This window comes from Callospermophilus lateralis, chromosome 1 (assembly GCF_048772815.1).
Source record: "Callospermophilus lateralis isolate mCalLat2 chromosome 1, mCalLat2.hap1, whole genome shotgun sequence".
Lineage (NCBI taxonomy): Eukaryota > Metazoa > Chordata > Mammalia > Rodentia > Sciuridae > Callospermophilus > Callospermophilus lateralis.
This window is the reverse complement of record NC_135305.1, coordinates 134,982,085-135,001,459: the sequence shown is the minus strand read 5'-3', so window position 1 is coordinate 135,001,459 and position 19,375 is coordinate 134,982,085. Positions and strand designations below refer to the sequence as shown.

The window sequence follows — 19,375 nt, the reverse complement described above, 5'->3', positions numbered from 1 at the left end:
AAATAGTTTTCGATTGTCTTCTGTAGTTCAGTAGTGTCTGTTGTGATATTTCCTTTTTCATCACAAATTTTAGTAATTTTAGTTTTCTCCCTCGTTCTTTTTGTTAGTGTGGCTAAGAGTTTTTCAATTTTATTTATTTTTTTCCAAAGAACCAGTTTTTTGTTTTGTCAATTTTTTGAATTGTTTCTTTGGTTTCAATTTCATTGCTTTCCACCCTGATTTTAGTTATCTCCTGTCATCTACTACTTTGGTGTTGGTTTGTTCTTCCTTTTCTAGGGCTTTGAGATATAATGCCAGGTCTTTTTTTGTTGACTTTTTTCTTTTTTTAATGAATAAACTCCATGCAATGAATTTTCCTCTTCGCACTGCCTCCATAGTGTCCCAAAGATTTTGATAAGTCGCATCAGAGTTCTCATTTAACTCTAAGAATTTTTTTTTATTTCCTCCCTGAAGTCTCCTGTTATCCATGTGTCATTCAATAGCATATTGTTTAGTCTCCAGTGTTAGATTCTCTTTTTAATTTTATCATTGATTTCTAATTTCATTCCATTATAGTCAATTAGAATGCAGAGTAGTATCTCTCTCTCTCTCTCTCTCTCTCTCTCTCTCTTTTATTTGCCAAGACTTATTCTTTGGCATAACATAGGGTCTATTTTGGAGAAAGAACCATGTTCTGCTGAGAAGAAAGAATATTCACTTGTTGATGGATGGAATATTCTATGTATGTCTGTTAAGTTCAACTTATGATTATATTATTGAGTTCTGTAGTTTTTTGTTTGGTTTAGTTTGGAAGATCTGTTAATTTAGTGATTAAAGTCACCCAGTGCTATTGTGCTGTGGTCTATTTGGTTCTTGTATTTCAGAAGGGTTTGTTTGACATACACAGATGCCCCCATTGTTTGGGGCTTAGATAGTTATGATTCTTATGTCTTGTTCATGCATGAATCCCTTAAACAGTATGAAATGTCCTTCATTATCCTTTTTCACTAGCTTTGGTTTGAAGTCCACTTTTTCTGGCAGGAAGATGGAAATCCCTGCTTGTTCATGCAGTCCATGTGAGTGGTACGTTTTTCCCACCCTTTCACCTTCAGTCAGTAGATGTCTTTTCCTATGAGATGAGTCTCTTGAAGGCAACATATTGTTGGGTCTTTTTTTTTTTTTTAAATCCAATCTGTCAGTCTAGGTCTTTTAATTGATGAGTTTAGGCCATTCACATTCAGAGTTATTATTGAAATACGATTTGTATTCCTGGACATTTTGGTTTATTTTAGGTTTTTTACCTAACTTGGTTTCTCCTTTGATTAGTTTTTCCTTTAGTATAGTTCCTCCCTTTGCTGATTTTCTTTTTTTTAAATTTATTTTTTAAATACCTTTTGTAGTTGTAGATGGACAGATGCCTTTATTTTATTCATTTATTTTTATGTGGTGCTGAGGATTGAACCCAGTGCCTCACACATGCTAGGTAAGTGCTCTGCCACTGAGCTACAGCCCCAACCCCCCTTTGCTGATTTTCCTTGTTGGTTTTCACATCCTCCTCCTGGAATATTTTGCTCAGGATGCTCTGTAGTGTGGGCTTTCTCACTGCCAATTCTTTTAACTTTCATTTATCATGAAAGGTTTTTATTTTGTCTTCAAACTGAAGCTTAATTTTGCTGGATATAGTATTCTTGGTTGGTATATATCTTCTTTCAGAGCTTGATATATGTGGTTGCATGGTCTCCTGGCTTTGAGGGTCTGGGTTGAAAAATCTGCTGAGAAACAAATTTTATTTATTGTAGGTCTCCTCCCTACATATGATCTGATTCCTCTCTCTTGTAGCCTCTGTATGCTAGGCATTTTCATTATAATGTGCCTTGGTGTAGATCTGTTGTAATTTTGTACATCTGGTGTCCTGTAAGCCTCTTGTATTTGATTTTTCAATTCTTTCTTTATGTTTGAGAAATTTTCTGATATTATTTCATTGAAGAGTTTGTGCATTTCTTTGGTATGAAACTCGGTGCCTTCCTCTGTCCCAGTGACTCTTAGATTTGATCTTTTGATGCAGTCCCATAATTCTTGGATGTTCTCCTCATAGTTTCTTACCATCTTCACTGTGTGTGGTCAATTTTATTTTCCAAGTTGTATACTTTGTCTTCATTATCTGACATTCTGTCTTCCAAGTGCTCTGATCTGTGGATGATGCTTTCTATCAAGTTTTTTATTTGGTTTATTGTTTCCTTCCTTTCAAGGATTTCTGATTTTTTTCTTCAGAATCTATTTTTCTTGAAGTAATCTTTTGCTCCCTGTATTTATCCCCTTATCTCTTTGTTGGAGTGATTAATTTTTGCCTGTATTTGCTCATTTAGGTCATTCTTTAATCACAGCTCATTTTAATTATGAACCTTCTGAACTCCTTCTCTGACATTTCATCAACTTTGCTGTCCCGGGTTCTGTTCTTGCAGGATCCTGGTTTGTTTGGGGCACTCTCCTCCCTTGTTTTTTCATGTTGTCTTCCTTTCTTGCAGTGTGGATCTGAGATATTACAGTTTCTACCCTACAATCTTATAGTATCTGTGAGGATTATCTGTATCTCACCTTGGGGTTGGGCTTACAGACCCTGCCAGTGTCCCGGACGGATGCTACTGCAAGTGTAGGTGGTAGCAGCCATAGCGGAGGTAACTAGAGGTATAAGTGGGGGTGTCTCAGAATGGATGCAACATCTTCTAGAGATGAAACTTAAAGGGTGGGCTTTGCACTGGCTTTGGGATTCTATTCCAAGGTGCAGCCACTTCTAGGCCCTGTCCGCTGTCCCAAGGTGGAGGCTATGACAATGGCTGCAGTGTCCCAAGAAGGAAGTAGGTCAGACCTGGGCTTCCAGGAGGGGGACGAGAAGTGGACATGGGCTTCCCCTGGGCCTGGGCTCCTGCACAGGTCGGCGAGTGGTCCTGGACTGGGGCCTGAACTCCATGTGGGTCTCTGTTTTGTTGCTTTGTTTTTCATTTTAATTCAGAATCTGGAAACCCCCCAGCTCCTCACGGCACTTCCCAGTGTGTGCAGCGCTCTCCCACAGTCCTCATGGCACACTTGGCCTAGACAGCGAGTGAGAGGCTAAGAATGGCCCACAGAAGGGCAAACCCAAGCCCAGAGAAGCCTGCTGTGTACATGTGTAGCCCACAGTGAGTGGAGATGACACTTTGCTGGCATCTTTCTAGCCCCTGTGGAAGACACAGAACCTACACTCTGAGCTTTGCAACCATCAAGGGCACCAGAGAATTCGAAGCTGGGCCTGGACCTGCCAGGGCCCTTTTCCCACCAGGGCTTCCTGCAGGGGCTCTGGCTACTCTGGAAGAGCTCACTAGGGTGTCTCAACCTACCTCCATCCCTCGAGGGCATGACCCCATGATCCAAGGACCTCCCACAAGGCCACACCTCCTAAAGGCCCCCTTGCCTCAAGCAAGGCCACTTGGGGACCAGGCCCCAGAAGACTCGTGACACTAAGGGAAGCCCAGGCCCTCTGCAGGCCAGGCAGCTGCCCTTCTCAGCTTTTGGAAGTGGGGCTTTTGCCTGAGTACTTTCACTAGGTACAAACTGGGCTTAGTAACCCCACCCTTGTATTTTCTCATAATTTTCTGGAGAAGGCAGTCACCTGGGGGAGGTCATGTAAGTCACAGCTGTGCCACCACAACGGGGCCTGGGCTACCACAGTAGAAAAGCAGGGGTGGTTTCATGGTGTGGCAGTCTGAGGCTCTGTCCTCACTGTGAGCCCTGGTTGCCTACTCTGGGGCCTCTGACCCGGGGAAGAGGTGGCCCTCTGCTCACCTAGAGCCAACTGCTAGAGAGAAGGCCAGGCTGCCCGCCTCCGAGGGCCCCTGGCCTCTGGCTCCACGTCTCCTCTGCTGCCTGCTAAAGCCAGGGTCTGCTTCCCGCAAGAGAAGAAGAGGATCTAAAGGGGTTCACCAAACCTCTTTAGAGCTTTCCTTACCCCAATGTTCCTGCATTGGGGGGAAATTCTAACAGTGTAAGTGACCAACACTTGACAGTGCTGTTTTCTCTCCCTATCTACTTGGACAGCAGCCCTGTGTCTGCAACTGAAAAGAATCCGGGTCTGCTTACCTGCAGGAACTCAGATGCTTGCTTTTTTGCAAATTGGCACTGGTTGTACTATTGCACACTTTCCTTTTCTTCTATGTTCACAGTAGTGAGGAATACACACAAATGCACTGGTCCACACACACATGCTTACACATGTGATTTTGTCACTTGGTTAAGAATAATTATATAAATTCATGTAACCACAAATATACACAAATATATATCTACTTATGTAACCATACTGTTAGGGTGAACAGAAATGGAGACACTTATTGGGAAAGGGAGCTAAGGTGCCAAGTGACACGATGTCAGGGCAATTTTTACTTTATACTCTTTTGTATATTTTGAAGTTTGACCTGTGAATAAACTATAGACACACATCATACACATATGCGCTCACATGTATTCATTTTCTACTAATTTTAAGAACAAAGAGTAGCTTAGAAACCTTTCCAGAGGGACCTATGAAAATCCTTTCACCTGCAGAATACTATCTCATTTAATGCATACATTAGAGTTGAAGCTACTATTTATTCCATGTCTTCACAGGCGACACTATTGTTTTTATTACCAAATATGTTTCATAGACCTGGTATCAACTCATTGAATATATCTTAAAATAAAAAATGTGTATATTTATATCATCCATATAAGTGTGTAGTTTCTTATGCATGAATAATATAATTCCTGGCCAACGCTGTCATGTGTTTCAAATATCAAATCTGTGTTTATGGATCTGTCTGGGGATAAGCTGTACTAACAGTGACACAGGCACACCAGCTGAAATATCATCATTACCTAATGTAATCCCAGGCCTATCTGAAAACTGAAAATGCTTTTTCAATTAAAGAGTTATCAGCAGGCCTTGTGGCTTTGCTGGGATGAAAGTGCTCAGCTGTGAATTCCTCTTAAACTCCCGCTGAGAGCCTGTGCACAGAAGTGATTAAACCCACAGGGCACAGGGTGCACATGTCCAGTGACCCAGAAGGCAATGGACACAGGCAAAAAACACCCAGGGGCCTCCGCCTGCTCCTTCTTGGGGCACAGACAGGAGGAGTGGCCTTAGAGTCCAGGGCCAGTCCCAGAGACCTGGCGCAGGGCTTGTGTTGTGTTTCCTGGGCTTCTGCTCTCCAGAGTGTGTCTGCTATTTCTGGATTCTCTTCCTCACTTCTGACAGCAGTATCACAGTGTTCTGCTAAGAATGTTTCTCTCCCTCATCCAGTGCCTGCCAATTTTGTATTGTCATCCCCCACAGCTCCACAGTGAGCATGGAGGCCTGTGGAATCCCTGCATCCTGCCCCTCATGAGTGGCCAGGACAGAGGTGTGCACACACCATGCTCAGGGAGGCTCAGCGGGAGCCCCTGTTGGAACTGAGCAAGGCTAAAAGACATAAGGACAGGTAGAAAGGGGTGGGGGACAACACATGAATGGCCATGATCGAAAGTCCAGGGTTAAACGCCACCACCACCTACCCTGAACACAAACACACTAGAGATCAATTATGAGACCTGTGAGCAGATCCATAAATAGCCTCTCCCCTGACTTGGGCCTAAAAAATGCTCCTGCTCAACATACAGATGTTTCTGTGATCTATATTTTTAGGATCTGATTGCTTTGTTTCTCCTCATGGTCTCCATCAAACCCTCAGGGTTCCAAAAATGTAGTACAGTTCACATTCACTGAGCGGAATGATGAAGAAGCCCCAAGATGGGGAAGCTAGCTGAGACATTTCATCAAAAGCAAAGAAGAAAATAAACCTCTAACAAGTATCTATCAACATGTCAATAACCAGCACAGGAGAACGAGAAACACCCTCTCCCACCTTGTGCTGTAGATCAACATATATACACACCGAGCAAAGCCTGCACCCACATCACACCCTATCGGTGTGTGCCCCTTGTTTTCTTCCTAATTAAACAGATCTGTGTCTCACTTTGACCCATCTTTACATTACCTTCTGTGAGGAAGCGAAAGACTCTCAAGAAGTCTTCTTTCTCTTGGGGACTTCCTCTGCACCCTCCAGCCCTGTGACAGAACTGCAGGGGAGACAGAGGAATAAGGATTTGAAGATGATGTCCTCCTGACCTGGAAGATGTAGGAAGCCTCCATGAGCCAAGAAGTGGGTGGCCCCTAGCACCCAGAAAAAGTGAGATAATTTTCCCTGAAGTCGCCTTAGTTGTAAGGAAACTCATCTTCAGAAGGGTAGGGCGATCAACTGCTGTGGTTCTAGCCACTGTGCTTGTGCTCATTTGTTACAGTATCGATAGGAACAGATGCAGTTCCCTCTCCTTCCTTTCTGGGCCACTGACTCCCCCTTTAGGACCCACTCCTCCCTGTGCACACCATCCTTCCTACAACAGAGCTTCGATTATGTCGCACCCTGGCCAAGGGCCACCCAATGCCTAGGGAAGAAGATTGAACCTGCTGGGTTGGCATTCTTAATCATGACTGTCCACTCACCTTCCAGTCCTGTTCTCTCCTGCCTCCCTCACAGGCCGTCTCTTGAGAAGCCAGAGCACATCCATGCTTTGAGTCCAAGTCTCAGGACGGCTTTCTCACTGATCTCTCCATTGACTGTCTATCATATCTCACTGCATCTCTAAATGCAAATTAAGGGGATAAACCAACAATTATCCCTCATCTGCAATGTTCTAAACATGGTGGTTTCATATATATGATCTGATTTAATGAGCAAGCAAAAGAGACTACAATTTTCTATCACATTTCAATTGTGATTAAGCAAGTCTAGAGTTCAGATTCAAAAAAGAATGATCTTTATGGAGGGAAAAAAAAGAGCCTGAATGTCATTCAGCCAACACATGGGTCGACATGCATGCATGAGTGTGTGTGGGCTGGGAAGTGGATATTAACATACTGTTGTCACTATTGGTGGGGACATTCCACATCCACTTTTATCTCAGGCAGTGCTTTGGTTTGGATCTGGAATTTCCCCCAAAGGCCCATGTGTTATATGTTCCACAGTCAGTGGATCAGTGTGCATGCTAAAAAATGAAGGTCATTATCTTAAAATCATTTCAATGTGACTGTAAACTATCATGAAGCAAAAGGAGGCAAGAAATATTTTGAAGTAACATTGCTTTCTTTTCAGATGAAAAAAGATGGCATACATTTCCAATTCATTTCAAGTTAAAGTAGCAAGTATTTGGAGTTCTAATTATGTGATCTGTGCAGAATTATGAGGCATAAATTCAAAGAAGTATTTTGATGTTTTTTTCTCATTTCCTTTTTATTTTCTTTTTTCTCCTGCTCTCAGACTGAAAGCTGAGTTGTCAAGGGAAAGATATGAAAATGCTTGAAGACTAAATATCCCCAGGCATTGTTCTTCAGTGACTGTCATCATTAAAAGTGGAGGTCCCCCATGGCAACAATTTGGGGGGCTGATCTCAAACACACCAGTATGATTTCAAATACAAAGCTTCCTGCTGCCAGGCTTAGAGGAAGGGAGAAAGCCAGGTGACAGTGATAGCTTTTGTTGTCATTGGTTTTTTGGTGTTTTTTTTGTTGTTGTTGTTGTTTATTTTTTAATTTTTTGTTTGGAAAATACTTTAGATTAATGAAAATATTTGAAAATAAATATCATGCAAAATCCAACTCTACATCTTTGCCAGGATACCCCTGTTGATAATATTTTGCTCAGTTTGACTCATTCTTCCTTTGCCTCCTCCCTCCCTCCTGCTCTTTCCCTCCTCCTTCACCAGTTTAGTGTGATGATAGATAGCATCCTGTGAAGGCCAGTTTGTGTCCTTTGCTTCAGCCTGGTTCAGGGGTTGTTTACTCTCATCTTATTTCTATTGATTTAGTTAAACTTCTGAATGGATATGTGTGTGTGTGTGTGTGTGTGTGTGTATGTGTGTGTATGTGTGTATTTGATTTTTTTAATATGTATAACATTCCTTATTCTTCATTATCCCCACTCCTTATTGGTAATCATCTCATTTTCTGATTTGTCCTTATTTGTAAAGGTTGATTTTAGGTGTCATATTGACTGGGCTAGGAGATGCCCAGATATGTGGTAAAACTCGATTCTGTGAGTCTCTGTAAAGGTATTTTCAGAAGAGATTTGCATTTGATTCAGCAGATGGAGCAAAAGTATCTGCCCTCATCAGCACGAGTTAGAATCATCCAAACCACTGAAGGTCCAAATAGGATATGAGATGGGAGAAGGGTAAGTTACTTTCTTCCCTTGAAATGGACCATCTCTTCAATGGCCTCCTATTCTTGACACTTCAGATGCAGACAGGGCTTAGACCAGCTGATGTACTGCCACCCAACCCTCTGTGCTCCTCAGGGTTCTGGCCTCACAGTGAGTTACAACACTGGACTTCCTGGCTCTTCAGCCTGCAGATGTATCTCATGAGGCTTTTTACACCCCAAGATCCTAAGACCCAATGACCTAAAAGTCTCCTCTTAAATATCGATGCTATATGTTTGTATAGTAGCCCATTGATTCCATTGCTCTAGAGAACTCCACCTCACGCATTCTTGTGATTGCTTTGGTAAATAAACACAGATATGTGCATATTTTACTATTTTCTCTTTTTTCTTACACCAGAGATAGTGCACTCTCTGTCCTCTTTTTATTCATTGATTTTTTCTGTGCAGAATTTATGCACAATTTAACCTGTGCCTTTCTAATCTTGTTAGGAGTAGCTGGTTCAGTGGCTTCACCTACCTTCCCACTGTTATGGAACCCACAGCAACACCACTTCCAGAACCCTCTGTGTTGCCCAAACTTGATACTCTGTACTCATTAAGACACAGCTCACCATAGGCCCCTGCCCACTCCTGGAAGCCACCCTCTACTTCCTGTCTCCCTGAATTGACTATGGGCATTATATAATACTAATACTAAAACTATTGTTATTATTATTATAATTATGCTTGCCCTTTTGAGTCTGGCTCATTTTAATCAATTAGCACAATATCCTCCAGCCACATCCAGGATAAAAACACTGATCAGAATGTCATTCATTCAAAACTGAATAATTTATATTCCCTTTTGCCTTTTGCTTCCCCCTCCCCCATTTTGTCTGCCCCTCTGGCCCTCAGAGTGCTGGTCCCTTGCGGCCCCCTTTGTTTTGATACCCAGCATGACAAACCCCCTCCAAGACTTATAGTCTAGAATCTTTCTGGCTATTCTTCTGCTTATTGAGCTATACAAATTTTAAAATCAACTTGCGGGGCTCCAAGAAAACGTTCCTTAAGATTTTCACTGGGATCACATTAAAGCTGTACGTGAAGTCAGAGATAATTGAGCTGTTGATAATGTTGACATGTGTCACCTTGACTGAGGGGGGACCAACCCATTCAAGCTTATTTTTATTAGGAGATGTGTTCATGCTTTCCTGTGTATTGGCTGCAAACTCCTCTGCTCCTGCTTGTCCATAAATGTTTATTTCTTGTTTCTATTATAATTGGGGTACATGGACTAACTTCATCTTTACCTGGTTATAATTTGTGCATATATACACTATTGATTTTGTATGTCAATGTTATGTTTTCCTGTCCTGTGGAAATCTTTTGGGTCAATTTTATCATTAATTCTGTAGCTACCTAATCAGGTCTTCTCTGTTTTATTTCTTCTTCCTAACTTTGATGACCATAATCATTTTTCTTCATCTAATTGTCTGACGAGTACCTCAAGATCACTTACATTATGGTGGAAATGGTTGACCTTCTTGCCTTGCTCATAGTTTCACTGGGATCCTTCAAGGGTCCTCACATTATGTCAACTGTTGGCTTTAACGCTCACATCCAAACACCCCACTTTTATTTTCTCAGTATTGGTCATTAGGACAAACATGTTTAATTGCCATTTTGGTGTCTATGGACATAAATGCTCTTTCTGTTTCCTCTTCTTCCTTCCCTGTCAGCCCAACAGCTGATGGCTGGCTTGCCAGGGTTGGATGGAAGGGAAGTGAACAGAGAGGGTCCGTGAGGCTCTTATGCAGGTGGCTTCTCAAGCTGGTATCATGCTCTGGTCTTGTGGAGGTGTACTCCATTTCCTGTGGGGACTTTTTTACCCTTTCCGAGGCCTCCTGCTGGACTCCTTGGTGAGATGTCCTCTGGTCCACTCACAGCGGGCTGCTGTGGCCTTCTCTCCCCTCCCTCCTCTCCCCTACTTCTATTTATCCTCCATCCACCCAGGACAGACACTCATTTCCCACGGCTTTCCCAAAGAGGTCCCTGAAAGTCCTTGTAGATGTTTAGACTGCCCTTTCATCCTTTATGGGTAGGTTATCATGCGTTATTTTCCGAAAAACCACCCCAGGCAATTTCTGTTGTTGTGGCTTAATTATTGATATTACCCTCTTCATTCTCCCAAGTCCCTGTTGGGCTCCGTGGCATGACTGTCCCAGGTCTGGAATGCAGGTGAATTCATCCTTCTAACCTGAGCACCAGGTCCCTCCTCACAGAGCAGCCCCCAGACCCTCTGCCACCAGGCAGGTTACAAAGGCCCCTGCACATTTCTGGAGGAGAAATCGTACCATAGTCCATGACATCTCCAAGTTTCAAGTTGTCCATGTGGCCCATCAGTCAGTACATAAAGAAAGCAGCGGACCCCAATCTCCCCACTTAGGAGTGACAGCTCTCATGAAAGATTCTTCTTTTCTCCCATAACTTCTACCCTGTTGTATAAACAAATCCAAGATGGCCTCTGTACGGTGGCTTCTAGGTTGTTTACTTCTTTATAAGAGGCTGGGAACTGTTAGCTTAAAAGCCTGCCAGAGTCACACTCAAACTTTTACACATCTCATTGTTATTAGCACAGCCTCAATAAGCATATTTTTAGCCATCAAAAGCCTGCCTGCCTGGCGTGCTCTGCAAAGTGGTCTCCAACATCTGCCAGCCACAGATAAGACAAATCTCGTAGCAATAAAGACCCCCGAGTGGCTCCTATGCTTCTGAGCTCTCTGACCTGGAGACCCCCACCATACAGTTGGGCCACAGAAGCTAGATGACTGAGCATCTTTTCTACCAGGAGTCCTCTGGCTCTCATCCCTTCTGGGTGGTGGCCCCCACACCTTTGGGCTGTCTCATTCTACGAGGGGCTTCCTCTGCCTGTCAATGTGTCAGTGTGTCATACCAACAAGGTGTGAGTGCTAGCATCCCTGGGTGGTCAGATCTTGGTCCCTGATAGCCCACCCAATCCTGAGACTTTCCTAATCTTCCCACCTACTCCCTCCTCCTGCCTGCTTTGAATGGCAAAGAGACTGTGAGTTGGTGAGTAAGTTTTTAGAGGCTCCTTTGAAAATCTGCATGCTGGTCTCTTGCCTTGCTTGGGCGATGGTGAGAACATCCTGCTCCAGGCGTGCAGAGCATCTACAACAGATGGAAATGCAACATCACAGGGGCACTTATTTTCTGGCATTAGGATCTAATCTGCCGGTGAGGTGTTATCCTGTGATCTCATTTAATCCTCACAACAAGGAAAGGACATGAACTGAGATCAGGAAGGCTGAGGAGCGAAAGGGAAAGGGGTGAATTTTAACCACAGGCTGGGGCTGCTGGGGATTCTCCTCTGCTGCTCATCGACCGATGAGGATTTGATGGCAATCTGTAAAGGAAGAAGGTTGGAAGCACAAATGTCTGCTTACAGCTTTCCCCTGGGTTGCTTCTTAGTGGCTCTCATCCTGGATGGGGCATAGTTATTACAGGGCAAGTCTCACAAATGCAGCAAAACCTGCATGCTGTGTCCTTGAGACTTATTTTCAGAGCTCTTGGGTGGCAGTTCTCCAGAGTGGGTTTCCCTGTGTTCTGAAATCAGAAACCCTGCATCAACATGCCAGTGTGGGAAACATGGCAGAAGAAATGGAGAGAAGAATAACTCTGTGCCTGTACCCCACGGGCTCTTCTGCCCGTGCCCTAGCTAAGCTGTCATAGAGTTTCATTCTCACAGTGCTGACTCAGGTGATGTGATGTGTTTGAGGCAAAGGAAGAAGGTCACAAGGCTGAAGGTAGACAGCAAAGGGGAAGTTGGCAGGAGGAAAAGAATCAGGTCCTGTCCAGAGGTCTGCTAAGGTGTGGCGAGGTCTTTGAGTTTTATTCCAATCCAAAGGGGAAGACTCTGATAAGTGTTCAGTAAGGAGAGACGATAGTTGATTTACACCTTAAGATAACCACACTCTCCATGGAGAGTGGATTGCAGGACATGAATACAAGTCAGCAGACTGGGGCCTTGAAGACTTCAGAGACGGTGTAGACAAGGGGCCTCCATCAGGCCACATTGTTTCTTTCTAAGCTCTGCTTCCCATTTCCCTTCATAGGACGTGTACAGCAGGAGGCTATTGTGATGACTGAGGTTTAAGCACTCATGTCCCAAGAAGATTGATGGAGTCATCAGCACCTTAGCATTCAAGAGCAGGACTCCAGGAAGAAAGAACAGAAAGAAGCACAATTCAGTTCCCAGTCCATCCACATGTCGCCAGGCAGACTACATGAGCGACTATAAAAGACATATTCTGAAGCTAATGCCTGGAGCTGGGAACATGTCCCCAGTCAGCACACCTGCAATAGAGTCTAAATCAGGGGCAATCTGTGAAATGGACAAAAAGACTCAGATTAAGGTGTTGGTTTAGCACTGGCTGCACACCTGCCACATCATTGTCACACTCACATATGCAACATAGGCACACAGGGATGTAAAAGAAAAAACTCAGCCCTGTAAGATCTCACTACCAACCCCAACCCCCAGAGATACCTGTCTGTGCTCAAAGGCTTCCAAGGGAATGGCATTTCCATTCTAGAGCTGGGTTAGCCAGTGAATCCCACAGAGCCGGTGCTTCTGCCTACCTGCCGGATGCTTCTGTAGCAGAGTCTTTTAGGACTGACTCAGCCCGAGGCCAGCAGCCTGGGTCGATTTGCTAATCTCAGAACCTCTCCTGTACAGCATGTTCTCATTTCATTCATTTGTACAATAGCATCAGGGAATTGTTCCACTTTGACTCTGAGCCCCTGGGATGTGAACACTGCGAATCCCATTCTTCATATGTGAGGTACAGTCTTAATGTCTTGGGACATTAGGAGGTACAGTGAGACTGGGACTGTGAGGTACAGTCTTAATGTCTTCCTGCTGGTGTTTTTCTAGGTGTGATGGTCACCTGTTAAATAACTTGAGAGCTACCAACAGAGCTCTGTCATTCTAAAGGGTGCCCGAGTGCCTTGTGCCTGGGCTATAAGAATGCCCGACCCCCAGACCCTCACACTATGTGTGGACATGTTTGTCCCTGCCCAGGCAATGCTCAGCTGGGACTTGCTGGCAAATCTGAAGTTGGAAATGGATATTTAGAACAAAGAGCTGAACAGTCTCTTCAATTCAGACTATACACATGTCCACTGGAGACCATTTGAGTTTCTAAATTGAGAAAATGTAGCAATCTGATTGCCTGGAAGCCTTGGATTAGAAGAATTCTGAGAGGATCCCAAAGGAAACAGTGTTATTACGGTGATGATCAGAGACTTAAACAGGAGATTTCCCCCTGAGCAAAGCTCACATTATTGGAGGCCTGGGGATATATCTGATAATAAGGTAAGAATTTGAAATCTGATTTAGAAAAAAGTATATCTAGATACATTAGCATAGGGTTTCAGCTTTGTGTTGTGACTGCATGAATAGGCAAGGTTTTCTTTCTAGAAGCTTGCTAGCATCCCTTGGTAATAAAAATTGTCTAATTGTCTAATTTTATACAATTTCAATGGTTTCCATGTGCTGTTCTTATATTCTGTTATGATTCAGTAGCATTTCATTCTTTTTCAGAGGACTGAAATACCTAAATTTCCAAAGTCCAACTAAGAATTTCCCATTTAAAAAAAAATCCCTTCCTTGATTATAAATTTTCAGAAGAGCCTTCAGCTATGAAAGGGTTTTTCCAACTCCTTTTAGTTCCATCCTCCACATGCCAATCCCCCCCCAACACACACACACACACACACACACACACACACACCTTTTTCCACCCTAAATGTCTGAGCTGGAAAGGGCTTTCTAATGTTAAACTCCTTCTAATGTCCAGAATGGCACTCTTCATACCTGCCCTCACCGTGTGAGAACAACCCAGGGACTGTTGGTACTCCAGCTTTATTTCAGCTCTGTGGATCCCTAGGATCACAGAAATCCCTGTTACTAAGCATCATTTTATGGGTCAAATTGTGTCCCCCCAAAAACCTAACCGCTATACTTGTGAGCATCACTCCAGCAGATACTGGAGTGACTCAGGAGCCAAGGGTTCCTGGGGCTGCCAGAAGTGGAAAGAGGCCAGGAAGGACCTCCGTACAGCTTTCAGAGGGAATAGCTCTACCAACCCTTTGAGTTTGCACAGCTAGACTCAGAACTTCTGTTGTTCCACTTTGACCCTAAGCTCTTGTGGTACTTTGTTAAAGCAGCTCTAGGAAACTAATACAGACACTACACTGGAAAGATGTAGAGAAGCAACTAATGCACGTATTGCTCAGAGCCTGAAGCGGGCTTCTCATCGTCCCAATGACAGGGTCTGCCTCTGTGCTGCGCATGCTCCGACAAGAATCTCCAGGTGTGTTCAATCCAGGGGATGGAAGTGCGGCCTTTAAGATAAGTTAAGGCAATCTGTCCTTCAGGGATTTGTACACAGGTTAGAAAAAGATTAATAGATACAGAAATATTTATCAAACAATAAAAGCTATATCAATGCCGTATAGGACTTTTGCAAACAAATCAAAATAATTGTGATTTTCAGCGATTGAAGATTGTAGCATGTGCAAAGGGAATTCAGTCAACATACAGTCTACCTACAATTTGTCCTGACACCAAGGGCAATCTCAAAAGCCCTGGCTCATTCCATCAATGCACATGAATTCCCATCCTGAAGGGGCTGTGGAAGCCAATTACGCTCTGAGTCTGCTTGGCATGCACAGTCGGAAATGTGCTAATAACTAGAAACTTGGTTCTTTGCTTATTTATAATTTTTTTTAATAAAACAAAATTGTTGTAAAGAAACTAAATTGCATATTTCTCTGTGCTCTAGAATACAGGGTTTAACTTATTTTTTCACGTTGTTTTACTGCAGTGTAACAGAGGCCTCTCCTGTGCCTGTGTCCTAACAGGTACCCTTAAGCATTACTCCATGAATTAATTCAGCTTGATCATCTTTTAAGGTAATTGAAATAATAAGGTATAAAACTATATTTTTTACCAAATGGTTGGTTGCCATTTGGAATTCTTTTTATTCTTTAGGTCCATATTTCCACCTATTAGCAGTATTTTCTTCTATCAAATGATTTTTTTTTGGGGGGGGGGTGGTGAAGGGAGTGCAACTATATCCCAGCTCCTTCCATTTTTCATTTTGAGACAGGTTTTTAACTAAGTTGCACAGGCTGGCCTGGAACTTGAGATTCTCCTGCCTGAGCTCCCAAAGAGGCTGGGATCCTAGGCCTGCTCCACCACATGCATCTCAGTGTGTGTGCATATTTTAAATGCAGAGGAAAAAAAGGACATTTTCAGACTTAAAAATATTCAGGGAATTATGAGAAGACTTCACTTCAAAAAAATGAATGAAAAATCAGTTGGGTTCCATGACACAGGCCTATGATCCAGCTACCCAGGAGGATGAGGCAGGAAGATTGCAAGCTCCTGATCAGCCTGGGCAACTAAATGGAATTTTACTCAGCAGTAAAAGAGAACAAAATCATGGCATTTGCAGGTAAATGGATGGCATTGGAGAAGATAATGCTAAGTGAAATTAGCCAATCTCCAAAAACAAATGCTGAATGTTTTCTCTGATATAAGGAGGCTGACTCATACTGGGGTAGGGAGAGGGAGCATGGGAAGAATAGATGAACTCTAGATAGGGCAGAGGGGTGGGAGGGGAAGGGAGGGGGAAGGGGGTTAACAAGGATGGTGGAATGTGATGGACATCATTATACAAAGTACATGTATGAAGATACGAATTGGTGTCAACATATTTTATATACAAACAGAGATATGAAAAATCGTGCTGTATATGTGTAATAAGATTTTTAATGCATTCAGCTGTCTGTTTTTTGTACATCAATAAAAATAAATTTAAAAAAACTAAAAAGGGCTGGGTATGTAGCTTAGTGATAAAGCACCCTTGGGTTCAATCTCCAGCACCTCAAAAAAAAAAAAAAAAAAAGAGTAAAGAAATAAAAGCATACACACATCCATTTCTTACTCTAGAATTCTAGTTAGACAGCTTTCTTTCTTTCCCTCATTTGAAAATGGTGTCTTTGTTTCTTCCTGCTTGCCTTGCTTTTGACAAGAAACATACAATTCTCAGAGTCCTTCTTGGTGTAACGTTTCTTTTTCCTCTGGTTATTTCCAAGATTTTGCTTTGCAACTAGTTTTGAGCAGGTGGTTGTGAGTTCTCTATATGATCTTTAAAAAAAAGTTTCCTGCTCTTGACTTTTATTGAGTTTCTTGGATCCCCGAGCTAATCGTTTCATTATATTATTTATTCAAATGATTTTACAACCTCCCTATTTTGAAAATTTCAATTGCATACTTATCAGGTCACCTCTTCTGAGTGTAATGAATCTCTGCTACTTTTTGTTTCCATTTTCACAGGGTCTTTTTAGCTCTGTGTGTCTGAGTTTGGATGGTCTTGATCTCTTTGCATCACTTTCACTAATTTCTTCTTCACCATTGTCTAACCTGCTGTCCACATTCCCAGCATGACTTTTCCTCTCACACACATTGCAGATGTCATCTGGACCATTTCCACTTGTGGTTTTTTTGTTTGTTTGTTTTTTTTTTTTTTTCATCTTTCAGTGTCCAGGAAATGTATTCAGCCTTTCTCCTGCTCTTTGAGCCCATGGAGTACCTGTCTTAATATCCTCTGACTCTTATCCCGGCCTATTTGCTGGTAGTAGGACAGCTCAGCTGACTGACATTTCTTCTTTATTTCAGAAATATACTTGTCAATATTCAGTATCAAAACAGTTGCACTATTACTTATCTTTCTCCCAACTGGCCCCAAAGAGACCACAACAAAGGAGAATACATTTTAAGCCAATAAGCTGCAGGATGTACACCTAACATACCTCACAAAACCTCACCTAAAAAAGTGTGGATTGGGCTGGGAAAGAAACTTTGAAAGATCAGCACACTGCCAGCCCAGACTGCAGGACTCTCTACAGCCAGAGGAGGTGGCCAGGTATCCCACCAAAAAGATGCAGTTTTAAAATGATACAAAGTTTAAAAAGTTGTGTACATAAGCTATTCAAGATTCTCCAGCACTGACTGATACAAAGCACAATGAGATGGCGCTTTTAGATATAGCAGCTTCAGACCCAGAAAAGGGTGATGAGATGAGTTCATAGGCTAAATCAGTGGCCAAAACATAATTTTCTTTCTTTTTTCTTTTTTTTTTTCCAAGCAGTCTGGAAAGCAATTAAGTGCTCACTCAAGATTAAGGGGCCCATGATCCATTCTGTGAATACTTGGGAAGTGGGTAGAGATGGGAGAAAAATTTGGTCTCAGGGCTAAGAATATGGCTCAGTGGTAGAGCATTTGCGGAACAAGCACGAGGCCCTGGGTTCAATCCTCAGCACCAGAAAAACAAAAAGTCTCAGAGGTCTCACCATGTTAATTTGGTCATTTCTGATGAAAAAAGTAAAAAATAAGAATACAGTTTTCTAAAGATACCTTAAAGCTAAAAACAAAACAAAACCTGAATAGCAAGGTTTTTGTGTTTTGGCGAACTCCTCTTGGAATCACCTTTCTGGTTTGGCTGCTACTTTGCACTGAGCAATGAGGTTTGCCATAGTAGAGTCCTTCCTTGGGCTTTGCTTGGCTCTCAGTAAGGCAGGCCCATTCCTCTTTTCCTCCTCCAAGAAGAGGGCAATAGGGATTAGGCTGAAAAGCTACCTTCCAAAAGTGAGAAGGGAATTAGATTGCTGCTTCAGAGCTATGAAATTATTTGGAATGTTTTACAAATGGTTACTGTAACAACAAAAAAAGTAATTACAAAATGTGTACATCACAACATGCTTTTAAAGACACTTTGTGTTGTGCTCACATTCCCTTAAATGCTGTTCCCAAAGGTGCTCAGCCTCTAGCCCACCTGGAATCTCTGGTAAGAAGCAGAGACAGTTTGGTGAAAAAGACAAGGGGGTGGGGGTCGAGGGGGTGTTGAAAGGAGAAAGCAGCTTTCCAGTTAAAGATCAGCCCTCAGTTTCAAGGCTGGCTGGCCTCAGGGTCAGAGGGAGGAGTAGCAACAGGGCGGGACTGGGGAGCTCTACATCTCATTCAGGTCAAGCAGAGTCTAGTCCATCATCCTTTGTGTACAGAGGTGCTCCTCTTTGGTGCATTTCAGCTTATATTCCAAATCATCAATTGTCTTTTCCAGTTTGGCTACCGATCTTGGCAAACTCAGCGTGGGTCTCTGCCTCCTTGAGTTTATCAGTGAGAATCTTTATTTCTTCCTCATATTTGACTTCATTTTGAGAGTACTTTTCTTCAGCAGCATTCAGACACTTCAGGTTCTGGTCCATCAGTTTGATCTGTTCATCCGTCTCTCCACAACGGGACTCTGCCAGCTCAGCACAATCCTCTGTGCGTTCCAAGTCTCCTAACTTAGAGCCACCTCTTCATACTTCCTATCTGCTTCTTCTGCAATGTGCTTAGATTCTTTGAGTTGGATTTCCTAGAGTTCCATCTTTTCTTCATCTTTTAGGGCCCGGTTTTCAATAACCTTCATACCTCTCTCACTCTCATCAGCAGCTTTTTCTGCTTCCTCCAGCTTTTGCAGGGCAGTAGCAAGGCGCTCCTGAGCACGGTCCAGCTCCTCCTCAACCAGTTGGATCCTTTGGCTCAAGGAGGCTACGTCTGCCTCAGCCTGTTCCCGGGCCTCCTTTCTCCCTCAACTCCCCGCTGGAGGCGCTCAGCCCTCTCCTCAGCATCATTCGCTTGCTGCTGTAGAACCTGGATCTTGCGCTTCACCGCCTCGACTGTGGTGATCCCGGCCATGGTGCCCACCCAGCGGCTTCTCGATATCTGCCTTCTGCCTCCTCTCAGCGCTGCAGCCGCTTCTCCATGACCGATAATATTTAACTGAAAGCAAAATACTGTAAAATTTTCTCATGGAGAGCCACACACATTTTATTTCTCTATATTCATAAACTGTGTTTGTGGTGGAACACTATTAAAGGACTCAGAAATCATTGGATCTGTTTTGTTAGGCTTTTAGGATTTCTTCAGAAGGACTGGGGCAGCATGAATCTAGAGCTAAGAGCTGGTTATTTCCCAGTTTGGATTGCAGGCCTTATAAAGTGCCCCACCTTATTTCC

General features: G+C 43.1%; 1 pseudogene; it reads right to left on the bottom strand.

Annotated features, from left to right (window-relative positions):
- Window positions 1–18,324: 18,324 nt before the first annotated feature.
- Window positions 18,325–19,055, bottom strand: LOC143407296 (uncharacterized; annotated as a pseudogene).
- Window positions 19,056–19,375: the final 320 nt, after the last annotated feature.